The sequence below is a fragment of the Cebus imitator genome, unplaced genomic scaffold, assembly GCF_001604975.1.
Source record: "Cebus imitator isolate Cc_AM_T3 unplaced genomic scaffold, Cebus_imitator-1.0 Scaffold44, whole genome shotgun sequence".
In the NCBI taxonomy this organism is placed as follows: domain Eukaryota; kingdom Metazoa; phylum Chordata; class Mammalia; order Primates; family Cebidae; genus Cebus; species Cebus imitator.
The window spans coordinates 2,284,198-2,299,272 of NW_016107359.1; the positions used below are offsets into that span (position 1 = coordinate 2,284,198).

At 48.6% G+C, this 15,075-nt stretch overlaps 1 protein-coding gene and 1 non-coding gene across 2 annotated transcripts in view; one reads left to right on the plus strand and one right to left on the minus strand.

Moving 5' to 3' along the window:
- Window positions 1-15,075, plus strand: part of PAQR5 (progestin and adipoQ receptor family member 5) — a 90,851-nt gene that overhangs the window by 29,258 nt on the left and 46,518 nt on the right. The gene's annotated exons all lie outside the window — the stretch shown is intronic.
- LOC119470928 lies at window positions 2,652-2,786 on the minus strand. Its single transcript, XR_005199904.1, has one exon. It is a non-coding gene; the product is annotated as a small nucleolar RNA SNORA77 (small nucleolar RNA).

Here is a 15,075-nt window from a genome sequence, read left to right on the forward strand (position 1 = left end):
AAAAAAAAAAAAAAAAAATTAGCCAGGCATGGTGGTGTGTGCCTGTGGTCCCAGCTACTCAGGAGGGGAAGGCTGTGGTGAGAGGAGCATTTCAGCCTAGGAGATTGAGGCTGCAGTGAGCTGTGTTTGCACCACCGCACTCCAGGCGTGGTGACAGAGTGACACCATCAGAAGAATAAGAGGGGGAAGAAAGGAGAAGGAGAAGGAGAGAAGAAGAGAAGAACAAGAGGAGGAAGGAGAAGGAAAAGGAGAAGGAGAAGAAAAGGGAAGGAGGAGGAGGAAGAGAGGAATTCTACCAAGAAGAGAAGATGGAGGAAGAGATGTCTTATCCAGTGCAAACGGCAAGCACAGTGAGCACGTAGGGGTGGGTTCCTGGTGCACTAAGGATGGGGAGGAGAAGTGGATGGGCATGTGGCAAGGCTGGTGAGAAGTGGGGCTGGGGACTGCAGAGGGCTTGAGGCTATGCTAAGGAATGGGGTTTTCCAGGACCTACTGCTGGGGACTGCACTATTTTCTTGTTTGAACATAAAGTGTAGATCATGGGGCAGGAGAACAGAACCTTGCAGGAACAATGAGGAGGATTTGGACAAGTCCTTCCTGGAGCCCTCTGTCCACTAGGCCAAGAGTCTGCCTGGATCTCCATGAGTCTCCAGGGATAACACAGAGGCTGGCACACAGTGAGTGCTTGATATAGGTCTACTCACAGATGGCCTCTGCTGTGCTCCCAGTGGGGGTGTTCCCACCGGCCTCCACCTTCACCCATGGGGGTGAGAAAGGGAGCCTCCTCTTTCCTCCTTTGGCCAGGGAAATGGGGTGGCTTTTCCAAATGCATGAGCTCTTAGGCTTTAGGACTCGGTCCCCAGCACCCCTGGACGGGGTGCCACTGGAGCAGTGGTGCTCCTGGGCCAGCAGGCAGGATGCGGACACATAGAGTAAGGCTCACCTGTGACCTTCTCAGGTGGGTGTACAAGCAAATGCCAGCATTTGCAACCCAAGGGCTGGCTGACACAATCCCTTTACGATTGGCAAGGAGTTAGAGGACTCATTCAGTTATTTTTCTTCTGATAGCATTGGGTTAAAAGAAAAAGAAAGAAAGAAAAAGAAAAAAGAATACTCATGTTCATTGTGGGCAAACTCTGTTGTTACAGAAAGGTAGAGAGAAAAGCAAATGCCTAGATTTGCTGATCCACCACTACCATCTAGAGAGAGCCACAGCAAACGGCCTTCTAAACCTTCTGTTCATAAATACAAAGCAGTTAAATGTAGCATCATTTTATATAGACGGTATTACGAGATTTAGGCTGTTCTGTAACCTGCTGTTTTTCATTTAACAGCTTGTCATGATGCCGTTTCCTGTCAGTTACCACAGTTCTGTACATTTTTAACAGCCCCACGGTACAGTTTTGCATGGCTGTGCCGTAAGTTACCCAGCCAGTTATTTGTTGCCAGAAATGTGGATTGTTTTCCATTTTTCTCTGCAGTGTGCTAGGGAATATTATTCAGCTTTTTCAGATGTGTCATAATCGCCTCACAGTAAATATTTAGAATAGCTGGGATAGCTAGGGCTTAAAAGAAAGAAAAAAGAAAGAAAAAAAGGCTCAGTACACTCAAGTCCTAAGCCAAGCTGGGAGGTCACCATGGCAACCCCCTGCCATCCTCACACCGGGAGCGCCCATTTGCCGCGGCTCCAGCTAGGGAGGTGGATCAGAGCTGGAGGGGAAACCGTCTGTTTTCAAGCTGTCTTATAAGCCAAGGGCGGAGGCACAGGAAAGAGCATTAATGCAAACCTGTGACCGCGTAAAATGCAATGGTGATAATGGCCCTTTATTGAGTCCTTATCATTTGGTAGATACCATGGTTTTTCATCCTCACTAGAGCTGATGAAACTTTTATGATCCTCATTTAAGTGATGAGAAAATCAGAGATTAAGGAATCTGTCCAAGGGCACACAGTAGATGATGGAGCCAGGGTTTGAAATTAGTCTGTATTCATTCCTCAGCATTCTCCTTACCACCACAATCGGGGCGGGCAGCCTCTGTGCGGCTCACACCGATTCTTCATCTGGTCTCTGTTTTCTGGGCTCCCCTCTGGCCACCTGCTACTCCATCCCCTGCACCACTTCTGTGCTGAACTGCAGACAGGTCCCCGAACTGCACACCCTCTTCCTGCCTCCACGCCCCTGTCCTGCTGTACACTCAGCTCTCCCACATGGCTGCTGCACTCCTGTTGACTCTTTAGACTTATCCCAAGCTTCATTTCTTTTCTTTTCTTTATTTTTTTAATGGAGTCTTGCTCTGTCGCGCAGGCTGGAGTGCAGCGGGGTGATCTTGGCTCACTGCAACCTCCTCCTCCCTGTTTCAAGTGACGCTCCTGCCTCAGCCTCCCAAGTAGCTGGAATTACAGGTGGCTGCCACCATGCCTGGCTAATTTTTGTATTTTTGGTAGAGACGGGGTTTCACCCTGTTGGCCAGGCTGGTCTTAAACTCCTGACCTCAGGTGATTCACCCGCCTCAGCCTCCCAAAGTGCTGGGATTATAGGTGTGAGCCACCATGCCCCGCTCCAAGTTTCATTTCTTTAAGATGTCTTCTCCTGACTCCGTAATGCCCTCCTCAATGTTCCCCTAGAGGCATAACCACTATTTTTGTAAACACTCTGTATCTCCAGGCAGCTGCATACCCTTATAGGTCAGGGGCCCACAGCACTGACCTATAAGGAATGTTTGTTTCTCTGGCAGAGGGAACAAGCACCCCCCCGGGGGCTGCAGCCAGGCACGTAGCGAGTCTGCAGTAACCACTGTTTTACCATGAGATGTGCCACGTGGCAATTGTTAGTGTGGATCTGCACTAGAATGTGATCTCTTAGGGGACAGAACTGTTGTGTCTGCTTCTTCCTCCCCATATCTTTCCTACCACAGCTTTGGACATAGAGTAGGTATTCAGGAAATGTGTGCTGAATGAATGAATGAATGAATGATCAAGCATATTCCTGCCCACTCTTCATTTCTGCTACCAGCCCCAGGGCAGGGTGAGCTCAGGGACTACATTAACCCAAGCAACCTACCAAGTTCTCCTGTCTTTCACCTGGCTGGTTCCTGACCACTCCCCAAACACCTGCCCCCTCCGGTCTCCTTAAGCCCCATCTACCTCTCCTCCCACCACATCTTCCACTCACAGCCATTTGCCCTGGAAACTAAGATGCTGGATGAATTGCTTATCATCACCTCTCCCACATCATCCCATGAACCTGGCTTTTTCCCTTGGGCTCACCTGTCTGTTCTTCTCCTTTGTGGGATCTCAAGTATCCCCTGGTCTTTGAAAGTCACTTTTCTCTCCCTCTGAAATTTATCTGCAGCTTCAACATCTCCTCCAAGATGCAATCACATATTTTTTTTAACTGCAAATACATGCAAATCAAACTCAATTTGTCTGAAAACTGCCCTGGTTTTCCTCCCATTCTTCATCATTTCCCGTTTGATATCATCATTTACCAGCACCTGGGAAATAGTACTCCGAAGACCCCAGCCGAATTTGCCGGTCTGTTACTTCATGATCAGACACCTGATTTTTATCACCAGGTCCCCAAACTCCCCAAAGCTCCCAGCCAAGCCTGGCAGGAGCAGTGACGCCTCAGCAAACCTGAGGGTGAGTACCCATGCAAAGGAGCTGCGTCTCCTGAGCTGCGGCCTGTTCTTTCCATGTGCAGATTCAGCTCAGGGTTGTAGATCATCAGATCCATCAAAAGAAACTGGGAGCCCAGGTTTTTATGTTGACAGCTCTTGCTTTTTTAATAAGGTCCAATTTTTTTTTTCTTTTTTTTGAGACAGAATCTCGTTCTGTTGGGTCACTGCAACCCCCGCCTCCTGAGCTCAACCTCTTCTCCCTGTCTCAGCCTCTCAAGTAGCTGGGATTACAAGTGCCTGCCACCATGCCCAGCTAATTTTTGTATTTTTAGTTCAGATGGGGTTTCGCTTTGTTGACCAGGCTGGTCTCGAACTCCTGACCTCAGGTGATCCACCTGCCTTGGCCTTGAAAAGTGCTGGGATTACAGGCGTGAGCCACTGCACCTAGCCTTTTGTTTTCTTAATAGATTTTATATTTTACAGCAGATATAGGTTTATAGAAAAATTGCGCAGAAGGTGCAGTTTCCATTCTCTCCCTCCCCACCCCGTTATTCACATTTGCATTAGTGTGGTATGTTTGTTAAAACTGATGAACCAACATGGGCACAATGTTATTAACTGTTGTCCCTCGTTTACATTAGGGCTCACACTTCGTGTTGTGCATTCTATGGGCTTTGACAAATGCTTAATGTCATGTTTCCACCATCACAGTATCATGATGGTTTTTAAATTTTTTTGTTATTATTATTATTTTTTAATTTAGACAAGGTGTCACTCTGTTGCCTGGGCTTGCGTGCAGTGGCATTAAAACGGCTCACTGCAACCTCAACCTCAGGTCACGTGATTCTCCTGCCTCTGCCTCCCTAGTAGCTGGGACTACAGGCATGCACAAGCACACTTGGCTAATGTCTTAATTTTTTTTTTTTTTGGTAGAGATTGGGGGAGTCTCACTATGTTGCCCAGGTTGTCTTGAACTCCTGGACTCAAGTGATCTGCCTTAACCTCCCAAAGTACTTACAGGTGTGAGCCACTGTGCCCAGCCCATGCAGATTATTGTTTAAACATTTCAGTCATCGGAAGTCTCTGCTTTCTACACCTCCTTCATCCTAGCGCACCCCTCCTTCTTACTGTATCTGCCCCACAGTATTCAGCTCTTCTCCCCTCTCTCCACTCCTGAGAGCTTCCTGTCCCTACACATGGTCTGTTTTTCATCTGCGTCATCTTTCTACCAAACTCCAAGCTCCTGGAGGCACTTGGAGGTTTAAATTAGAAGTCTCAGTCTCCCCAGTGCCTAGGTTGCTTTTGAGACTCACCCGCAGACATATTGAGCAAATGCCTGCAGGTGTGTTGGCTCTCAGGCTTCCAGGAAGATGTGTCAGGTCCTGTTGACAACAGAGAGAGACAGAAATCATGCGGCAAGGGATGGAGACTTGGGCACATCTCCAGTGGCAGTGACTGCAGGGAGGAGGTGATGTTCCAGCGAGAACAGGTTTAGAGAGGAGAGGTGAGGACAAACAGCTTTGACGGGGAGGATGCTCGAATCCTTGGGAGCTGCCCCATAGAATGCCTAAGCTGGGGTCTCAGACTCATGTGGTCCAGGGTCTTCCTTCTCCCAGTAGAAACAATGAGGCCCAGAGAGGGGAGGAGAGTGTACCCAAAGCCCCAGAGCAGGTCTGCGGCCAGCAAACCTCAGAGCCCAGGGCACTCTCTGCCTCTTGCAGCCTTCCTGGATGGAGACGGTCCTGCCATTCACCCCCACCTTCTTGATGAACGGCCTGTAAGAGGCGGTGCCCCATGTGGGGCCGAGGCCTGCTCCCCAAGCAGAGCCCAGAGAAAGCCCAGGGTGTGGCTGGCAAGCTGTGAGTGTAGACTGGGTAGCAGCCGGTGGGGCAGGACAGGGAGAAGGAAGTGAAAGGGATGGGGTGGGGCCACGTACTCCACCTTCCCCTTCCCCCCGTGTCCCCAGCAGCGGCCTCCTTCAGGAAAGTGAGTTTGAGAAGGAAAACATGCAAAACCCCTCCTCCTTAGTGGGGCTGTGCTCCCAGTCCCCCAAGGCAGCCTGGGCTCTCCCACCCACAGCTCACCCAGCTCTGCCCTCACCATAGCCAGAACAGGACACATACCTTCCAGTCTGATAAAGGGACCCAAAGGGGTGACTGGCTGTTCCCCTGACATGCCCCACACAGTCATGCCTCTGTGCCTTTGCTCAGGTAAGCTGTCCCGTCTGCCACCGTGCCGTGCCCTCTCCCTTCCCATGCTGACAGATTCTTCCTGCTCTCTTATGCTCCATTCACCCTCCATCTCCCCTGTAAATGACCCTAAGCCTGCTTCCCCCACACGTGCTCCTGCCCGGCTGTTTCCACTGCACTTGGTCTCCACCATCCACACAGCATCTAGCACGTGGCTCAGCAGTTTGCGTGTCTCCCCTGTTCTGCAGGGAGCTTCCCCAAGGCTCAGGCTGTGGTTATTCCCCTGCATCCTTAGCTATCAGCAGAGTGCCTGGCATAGAGCTCATGCACCGCATGGATGAGTGGATGAGTGGACAGACAGATGAATGAATAGTCAGTCTTTGAGGAAAACAGCCAACACTTCCCATTGATTCTCTCTTTTATTTTTTTGTAGATGAAGCCTCGCTCTGTCGCCCAGGCTGGAGTGCAGTGGTACAATCTCAGCTCACTGCAGCCTCCACCTCCTGCGGTCAAGCGATTCTTCTGCTGCAGCCTTCCAAGTAGCTGGGATTACAGGCTCCTGCCATCACACCTGGCTAATTTTTTGTATTTTTAGTAGAACGGTGTTTCACCATGGTGGTCAGGCTGGTCTCAAATTTCTGACCTCAGGTGATCCGCTGGCCTTGGCCTCCTAAAGTGCTGGGATTACAGGAGTGAGTCACTTTGCCTGGGCTAATTTTTGTATTTTTAGTAGAGACAGGTTTTGCTATATTGGCCAGGCTGGTCTCAAACTCCTGACATCAGGTGATCTGCCCACCTCGACCTCTCAAAGTGCTGGGATTACAGGTGTGAGCCACAAGCCCAGCCAAGTCTCTTCTATAATGAAAATAGATCCAGGTCCTGTCTTTCAGGGATCTAAATTGTGGCTACCAAAATGACCACACCTAAAAGAATCAGAGAATGATATAAATCAAGCTAATATAATAATGACCTTTGATTGAGCTGTTTGCTGTCAGCCGCACTCCACGCAAAGAACCTTATGTACATTATTTCATTTAAATCTTCATGCAGTTTACAAGCTAAGGACAGAGAGGCTGAGAAAGCTGAGACCAACACTGAGAAAGTTAAGCAACATGTTCAAAAGCACTGGTCAGTGAGTAGAGAAGCCGGGTCTGAAACCCAGATCAGGGTGACCCCGAAGTCTGGTCTCAGCCACAGCTAGAGGGTTCTGGGAGGAGGTGAGCAGCAGGAGAGGAATCGCTGGAGCCGGCGTCCCTCCTGGAGGAGGCCGACTATGGGCTGTGTCTGAAAGGCTGCCAGGCAAGTGGCCAGCTAGAGGGGATTCAAGGCTTGGGGACGGGCCTGCAGCCTGGCCAGCCTGGAGAGACTCCCAGGGAGTTGTAGGGAATGAGGGTGGGGATGGCCATTATCCCAGCCTGTGCGTACCCTGAGTGGCCTACAGTGATGTGGCTGGCCACCCTTCCTTAGGGCCCTGCCAGGTTCCCGTTGCCTTTGCCTCTGTCACCCCTCCCCCTGGGTCTGCAGATGAGAATCAGGCCCATTGTCTCCCTTGTGGGCTGGTTGCCTTGGGTGTGGACTTGACCCAAGTCGGAGGGCAAGGCCAGTTCAGCGGGCAGAGCCGCTTCTCCCTGGAGCACGCCTGCTGAGGGAATGCCTCTCCCCAGCACCAGACCAGTTTTCAGTTTCCAGGGTGGGGTGGCCAGGCAGAAACAGGTTTCTGTGAAGTGACACTCCCTTCATTAACTGACTGGTAGCATGACTCTATCCCACCACTTGGAGCCACGCCAATGACTCCTGCCCTGGAGTGGGGATTTGGTCTGGACGCTGGGTTACCCTGGGAATGTGGCTTTGCCCTTTTTCACCAGGCACTGTAGGGGGCTGGTGGTTCTGAACCTTTCCTGGCTCACAGATGCCACTGAAACTTTGTTGAAAGCCATGGCCCCTGTCCCCATTGACACACACACACACACACACACACACACACACACACACACACGCATAATTTAACCTATAATTTGATGAACTCCCTAAGGCCCATTCATGAATTTCCACGGACCCCAGGTTAAAAACCTCCATCCTTGAAGATGGTTGGTGGTTACCAGAGGCCGGGAAGGAGGTGGGGGATGAAGGGGAGAAAAAAGAATATAAATGTATTTACAATCACTAAACTAGATGGTAAATTATATATGTATATTTCACCTAAATTTTTTTTTGGAGACTGAGTCTCACTCTGTCACCCAGGCTGGAGTGCAGTGGTGCAGTCTCAGCTCATTGCAACCTCTGCCTCCCAGGTTCAAGTAATTCTTGTGCCTCAGCCACCCGAGCAGCTGGGACTGCAGGTGGACACCACCATGCCCTGCTAATTTTTTGTATTTTAGTAGAGACAGGGTTTCACCATGTTGTCCAGGCTGGGCTTGAACTGAGCTCAGGCAATCTGCCTGTCTCGGCCTCCCAAGCTTGCTAGGATTACAGACATGAGCCACCATGGACAGCCTCAATTTTTGTTTTTTAAATCATCTTAAGAGTTTTTGCAGCAGACAGCTCACTCTTCTGAATGTGTTCTTTACAGCAATAGTAGCCACAACAGTGGCCATGATGGTAAATACCACTGGCATTGATTCGGTGTTTTGTAGCTAACAAAGTTTGTTCGCATCCATTATTGTTTCATTTTAGCTCCCCCATAGCCATGGCTGGGGAGGTGTTAATATTCTTATTTCACAGATGACAAAAATGGAAGTCGTTTGGAAAAAGCCCAGCCAAATTCAAACGTAGGAGGTGGCAGAGAGGAGACCTGACCTCAGTGATCCAAAATCCCAAGCTCTGTGTGCCTCTCCCCATCTTCATAGAACATTCTCCAAGTTCAGGCAGCCCTGGGTACTTGTTGTAATACATCAGGGAATGTTAGTGAAACCACCTTTGCAAAATTATGGCTGAGACAGTGAAAGAGATCTAACTTAATGGACTCCATCTTGCTTCTAACCTCCAAGCTGTCTTTGTTCATTCCTGGGCGTAGGCTGAACTTACTTTGGGAGAAACTTGGTTTGTAGTTTATAGTTTAAACAAAAGTTTAAACTGACCCTCCCTAAACTCCTCCTAAGATCAGGGCTTGATATATTTTGCAGCCCCTGAACTTGATGGATCAGCTGGTACCACCCACATCAATAAACTGGCCCATCTGATCTTGTGGTCCCCACCCGAGGAACTGACTCAGTGTAAGAAGACAGCTTCTACTCCCTATGATTTCATCCCTGACCAGCGCTCCTGGCTCACTGGTTACCCCCACAACCCACCAAGTTATCCTGCCCCCTAGCCGGGCACGGTGGCTCACGTCTGTAATCCCAGCGCTTTGGGAGGCCGAGGTGGGCAGATCACCTGAGGTCAGGAGCTTGAGACCAACCTGGCCAACATGGTAAAACCCCATCTCTACTAAAACTACAAAAATTAGCCAGATGTGGTGGCCTGCGCCTGTAATCCCACCTACTTTGGAGGCTGAGGCAGGAGAATTGCTTGAACTTGGGAGGCGGAGGTTGCAGTGGGCAGAGATAGCGCCACTGCACTCCAGGCTGGACGACAAGAGCGAGACTCTGTCTCAAAAAACAAAAAAAAGCCAAGATCTCTGCCCCCCAAATGCTTGGGGAGACTTATTTGAGTAATAACAGAACTCCAGTCTCCCACACAGCAGGCTCTGAGGGAATTAACTCTTTCTCTTTCTCTACTGCAACTCCCCTATCCTGATGAATCGGCTCTGTCTAGGCAGCAGGCAAGGTGAACCTCTTGGGCGTTTAGAAATGTGGGGGCTCATCCAGGGTTGCCTTTGTTTCAGTGGCCCCCTTCCAATGATGGATCCAGAAACCAGTCCCGGTGGCTGCCCAGTTCTCTTGGACTGGGGACTGACTCTGTACTCTCTCTACTGGCGGGGTGCTGCCAACCCGACGTGCATGGATTTAATTGCAACGGAGAAATTGTTCTGGGGAGATGCAACTGTAGCCCTATCACAGGGTGTCTGTGTAGCCCCATTGCGGGATGTCTGGATTGGTGAACATCCTAGCCTCCTTCCCTCTCCCGACTGGTTCTGTAGCCGTATGGTGTGGCGTCTGCAGCCCCACTGTCGGGTGTCTGTCCAGCTCCTGGTGGGGTCTTGGTTAGCTCTTTCTAACTAGTAGGAAGAATCCTGGTTTGCAAGACTTATCCTCAGTCAGGAAGATTTTGTAGAGGTTTCTCAGGTGGGGAATAGGAGGATAGTTTGGAAGGGATACTCGTGGAGTTCTTGGTTAGGGATCTGACTCGGAAGGCCTTCTGTCTGTCTCCTCTTTGTGTGTGTTTGTGTATATGGATGGGATCTCGGGAGGGCTTGCTGGTAGAAGTCCAGCCGGTCTAACTCAGAGAACACTCCTTATTTGTCTAGCCGTATTCGATATTCCCTAAAGAAAGCTCAACAGGCCTGTGTATCTCAGGGCGACCATCTGCTCTTCACCTTGCCCAGAGACCCCATTGTGAATTACCATTCGGAGCTCTTCCCTCCCCACCTGGAGTGGATCAAAAACAGGGACGAATGGGGAAAAGCGTGAGCTTTTCCAGGCTGCTATTGGGTGCTGAATGAGGTGACTAATGTCTGTTTTGCTATATGCATTTTGCTGGGATGGAAAATATTAATGCAGCCTGTTGGGCAGCATTTTGTAAATTAAGAATCTTGCCTATGTTTTCGTAAAACAGTAAAGGGTGATTTTCCCTTGAACCCCACAGCTATAGCACAAGTGAGCCAGGCCATCATACGCCGCTTCATTCTTCTGGAAGTTGAAGAGAAAGGGAACCCAGAAACCTGGTATGCCAGCAAAAAGGGTAAGAAACTCTTACCAGCCAAGTTTCTGGTCTCTCTCTATTTCTCTGTCTGGGTAAAACGGTAAACTATTGATCTCCTCTGCAAGGGTTTGATTAGTAGAAAAAAGGATTTGTGAGACCAGTCTTACGCTGTAGCAAATCTGCTGTACTTAGTGCTAAGAATTTGTCTTTCTGGTTCTGTAATGGAGAGAGGGGCATCACAGGATAGCATGTGGCTTTAGGACCCCTATAAGCCCACTTCTCAAGCCAGCCTGTCAGGCTGGTCAGTTACAAACTTTGCTGTGGGTCCCTGAAGCCAATACTGGATGAAGTTTCTTGTCTTGTTTTGTGTCCTTAAGAGCCTAACCTTGTGACCACGTGAGGATATGTTCTCTTGGTTTCTGCCATCCAGATGACAGGAATTTGGGGGTTCATGTCGTAGTGAGCCCTAAACATTTTCCCTCAAGCAGTTAAAAGCCTGTGCAAGCTTGAGATTGACTTCTCTAGGTTCCTTCTGGGGAGAGCGATGGAAGCTGCTCAGTGCCGTAACTCAGTAGCTGCCACACAGTCATATACGACATAGCAACCAATATCTATAACACGTCTAACAAATATCACAAAACAGTGCTCACCTTTACAATACAGTGGTATTTTCTGTCTATTCTTTTCCATATGATTCTATCTTTAAATGTTAGTCATGACTCACTGAATAGATTTCACGATCCATTGAGGTTGTGACCTGCAGTTTGGAAAGCACTGCATGAGCAGACATAATCATGGTTTTAACGAATGGCAAGCTACTTGGGAGTTGTTTATAATCTTGCTGAGGTGGGCATTTGACACATGCTGCAGGGAGGCTGAAGTTCAGGCATGTGTCATGCAGCTGATGAGTGACCTCACCTGCCCTCCAGCTCCCTGTTCTGTGAGTTGTTCCTTTTCTCTCCATGGTGGATTCAGGCATTGGCAAGGCTGGATAAGCTTCTGGTCCTTCTGACTCTAGTCTATGCCCATGCACATGTTCCCACTGCTCATTAGAGTCCTTCTTTAATTTTGACTTTGCCAGGTCCTCACTGTGTGACCTCAGACAAACCATTTCCTATCTGAGTTTCTCAGGAGAAGAAGGGGCCGGGCACGGTGGCTCACACCTGTAATTCCAGAACTTTGGGAGGCTGAGGCAAGTGGATCGTGAGGTCAGGAGATCGAGATCACCCTGGCCAACGTGGTGAAACCCCGTCTCTACTAAAAATACAAAAATTAGCTGGGTGTGGTGGTGCATACCTGTAGTCTCAGCTACTTGGGAGGCTGAGGTAGGAGAATCCCTTGAACCCACAAGATGGAGGTTGCAGTGAGCCAAGATAGCGCCACTGCACTCCAGCCTGGCAAGCGATCGAAACTCTGTCTAAAAAAAAGAAGGGTGGGTTGAGCTAGTCTGTGCTTCTCAAAATAGCAGGGGGGTGTGGTTTGCAGCAACAAGATGTATATAACATGTATTTTTTTCCGGAAGATTTGGAGAAAATAAATTTTTGTATTAAAACAACTATAAATTATGAAGCAGACTACAAAAAGCACATGCTTTTTATGATACTTTTTTATTGTTGTAAAATATACATAACATAAAATTTGTCATTCTAAGCACTTAAAAATGTATAATTCATTGGCAGTTAGTGGCTACGAGAACCTCCTACCTCCACAACTTTCTCATCTTCCCAAATAGAAACACGTATCCCTTAAACACTAATCCCCCAGCCCCTACCCGCCCCCTTGGCCCCCTGCCAGACTGTCTTTACATACATGTCTCTATAAATTTACCTATTCTAGGCACTTCATCTTAATGGATAATATATTTGTCCCTATGTGTTGTCTGGCTTATTTCATTTAATTTTTTCAAGCCTCAACCATGTTGAAACGTGTTTGAATTCTGTTCCTTTTTATTTTTTGCAACAGGATCTTGTTCTGTTGCCCAGGCTGGAGTGCAGTGATGTGATCACAGCTCACAGTGGCCTCGAACTCCAGGGCTCAAGCAGTCCTCCCACCTCAGCCTCCGGAGTAGCTGAGATTACAGGCACGCACCACCACATTGGGCCTTTCGTTGTCTCTTCAGGCTGAGTAATATTTTGTTGTATGAATATACCACATTTTGTTTATCCATTCACCTGCTGATGAGCATCTGGGCTCCCACCTTTTGGTTGTTGTGAGTGATGCTGCTATGAAAATTGGTTTAGAAATACCTGCTTCAGGCCATGCATGGTGCTTCACACCTGTAATCCCAGTACTTTAGGAGGCCAAGGTGGGAGGATCACTTGAGCCCAGGAGTTCGAGACCAGCCTGGACAATATAGGGAGACCCCATCTCTACAAAAAATACAAAAATTAGACAGTGCAGTGGTGTCCATCTATGGCCCCAGCTACTTGGGAGGCTGAGGTGGGAGGATCACTTAATCCCAGGAGGTCAAGGCTGAGGTGAGGCACGCTAGTCTGGGTAACAAAGCGAGACCCTGTCAAGAAAAAAAATTGGTTTCAGCCCCTTTCACTTCTTTTGCGTATATGCCTAGACGTGAAATTGCTGGATCGTATGGTAGTTCTGTGTAACTTTTTGAGAAACTGTTGTGCTGTTTTCCATAGCTGTTGCACCGCTTTAGTCCCACCAGAAACACATGAGTTTCCGTCTCTCCACACCCTTGCCAGTACTTACCTTCTGCGTTTGCTGTTTGTTTTGTTTTTTGATAGTAGCCATCCTAATGGCTAGGAAGCGATATCTCGTTATGGTTTAGAATTGGGCTTCCCTAATGACTAGCGGTGCTGAGAATCTTTTCATGTGCCTATTGGTGGTTTTGTTTTTTTCTTTTATATTGGCTGTTTGTATATTTTGGAAGAAATATCTATTCAAACCATTCGCCCATTTTTGAATTGGCTTGTTTGGAATTTTTTGTCAAGTTCTGGGAATTCTTTTTTTTTTTTTTTTGACATGGAGTTTCACTCTTGTTGCCCAGGCTGGAGTGCAGTGGTGCGATCTCGGCTCACTGCAACTTCCGCCTCCTGGGTTCAAGCGATTCTCCTGCCTCAGCCTCCTGAGCAGCTGGGATTGCAGGCACCACCACACCTAGCTAATTTTGTATTTTTAGTAGAAACAGGGTATTTTTAGTAGAGATGGGTTTTCACCATGTTGGCCAGGCTGGTCTCAATCTTGTGACCTTGTGATTGGCCTGCCTCTTCCTCCTAAAGTGCTGGGATTATAGGTGTGAGCCACCGTGCCTGTCCAAGTTCTGGGCATTCTTTATACATTCTGGATATTAGTCTCTTATAGACATCTGATTTGCAAATCTCCCATTCCATGGGCTGTCTTTTCACTCTCCTGATAGTGTGCTTTGATGTATACAGGTTTTTAATTTTGGTCACATGTTTTAAGGTAGAACAGAAGTCTGCAAGCGGCTGGGCACCCTGCTCCTGGGTGGAGGATGGAGGATGCCCTCCCTCCATCCTCCCCAAGTGTGCAATTCAGTCCTTGGTGGTGGTGAGGACTTCCAGGGCCTTCTGGCACAGTGATGGGATCAAGACTCTGCCTCGGTTACCTCCTGGGCTCTGTGCTGTTTTCTGTCCACATAAAGGAGGTTAGACAGGAGCCCCATGGGAGGGAGAGGATCAGAGATGTGGCTCAGCCACCCAGCATCTGCCTGAATGCAGGACCTCCCCTTCACCTGTCACTCTCTGCTCTGCTCCAGCCATGCTCTGACCCCGCACCTCACAGCACTGGCTAAAGAAGCCAGCTCCTCCTGCCATACACAGGAGGCATTCAGACCACTCAGGGTGAGCAGAATGGTGACGCTGGCTTCCTTCTCCCAACATCTCCCCGCTGCCTTCTCACAAAACCTGAAACCCCTCTGTTACCCTTGCTTCTTTGGGTCAAATGTATGACCACTTGTCTGAAATGCCTTCAACAAAATCCAGACATCCAGTGATGGTTTAGACTGGGTGACTTCTCAGGAGCTTCCCGGTCTCATGTTTCCGTTCTAAAGCAAGCATGGAGAAACTTCCTACTAAACAGAATTCTTTGTCTTTGCTATGAGCTGCCCAACTATGAATTAAGTATTTTGTTTTCTAATATATTTTTTGGGGAACAAGGAAGCGGCATTACAGGTGGGTCTATCCAGAGTTTTTCATACTGAGGGTCGCTGTGTTCCTTTATTAGGATAATAGGCTGTCTGGGGAACACTGGGTAAGTCTGGCCTTTCCCAGCAAATACTTATCTGGGATCCTTTCAGAAAGCACCTGGCACAATCCAAAGAGAGGGAAGGAAATAGAGGCAAAAAAATGTAACACAGATTGAGGGGTTTTTTTTTGTTTGTTTGTTTTTTTAAGGTGGAGATTGCAGTGAGCCGTGATCATGCCACTGTACTCCAACCTGGGCAATGGAGTGAGACTCCATCTTGAGAAGGAGAGGGGAGGGGAGGG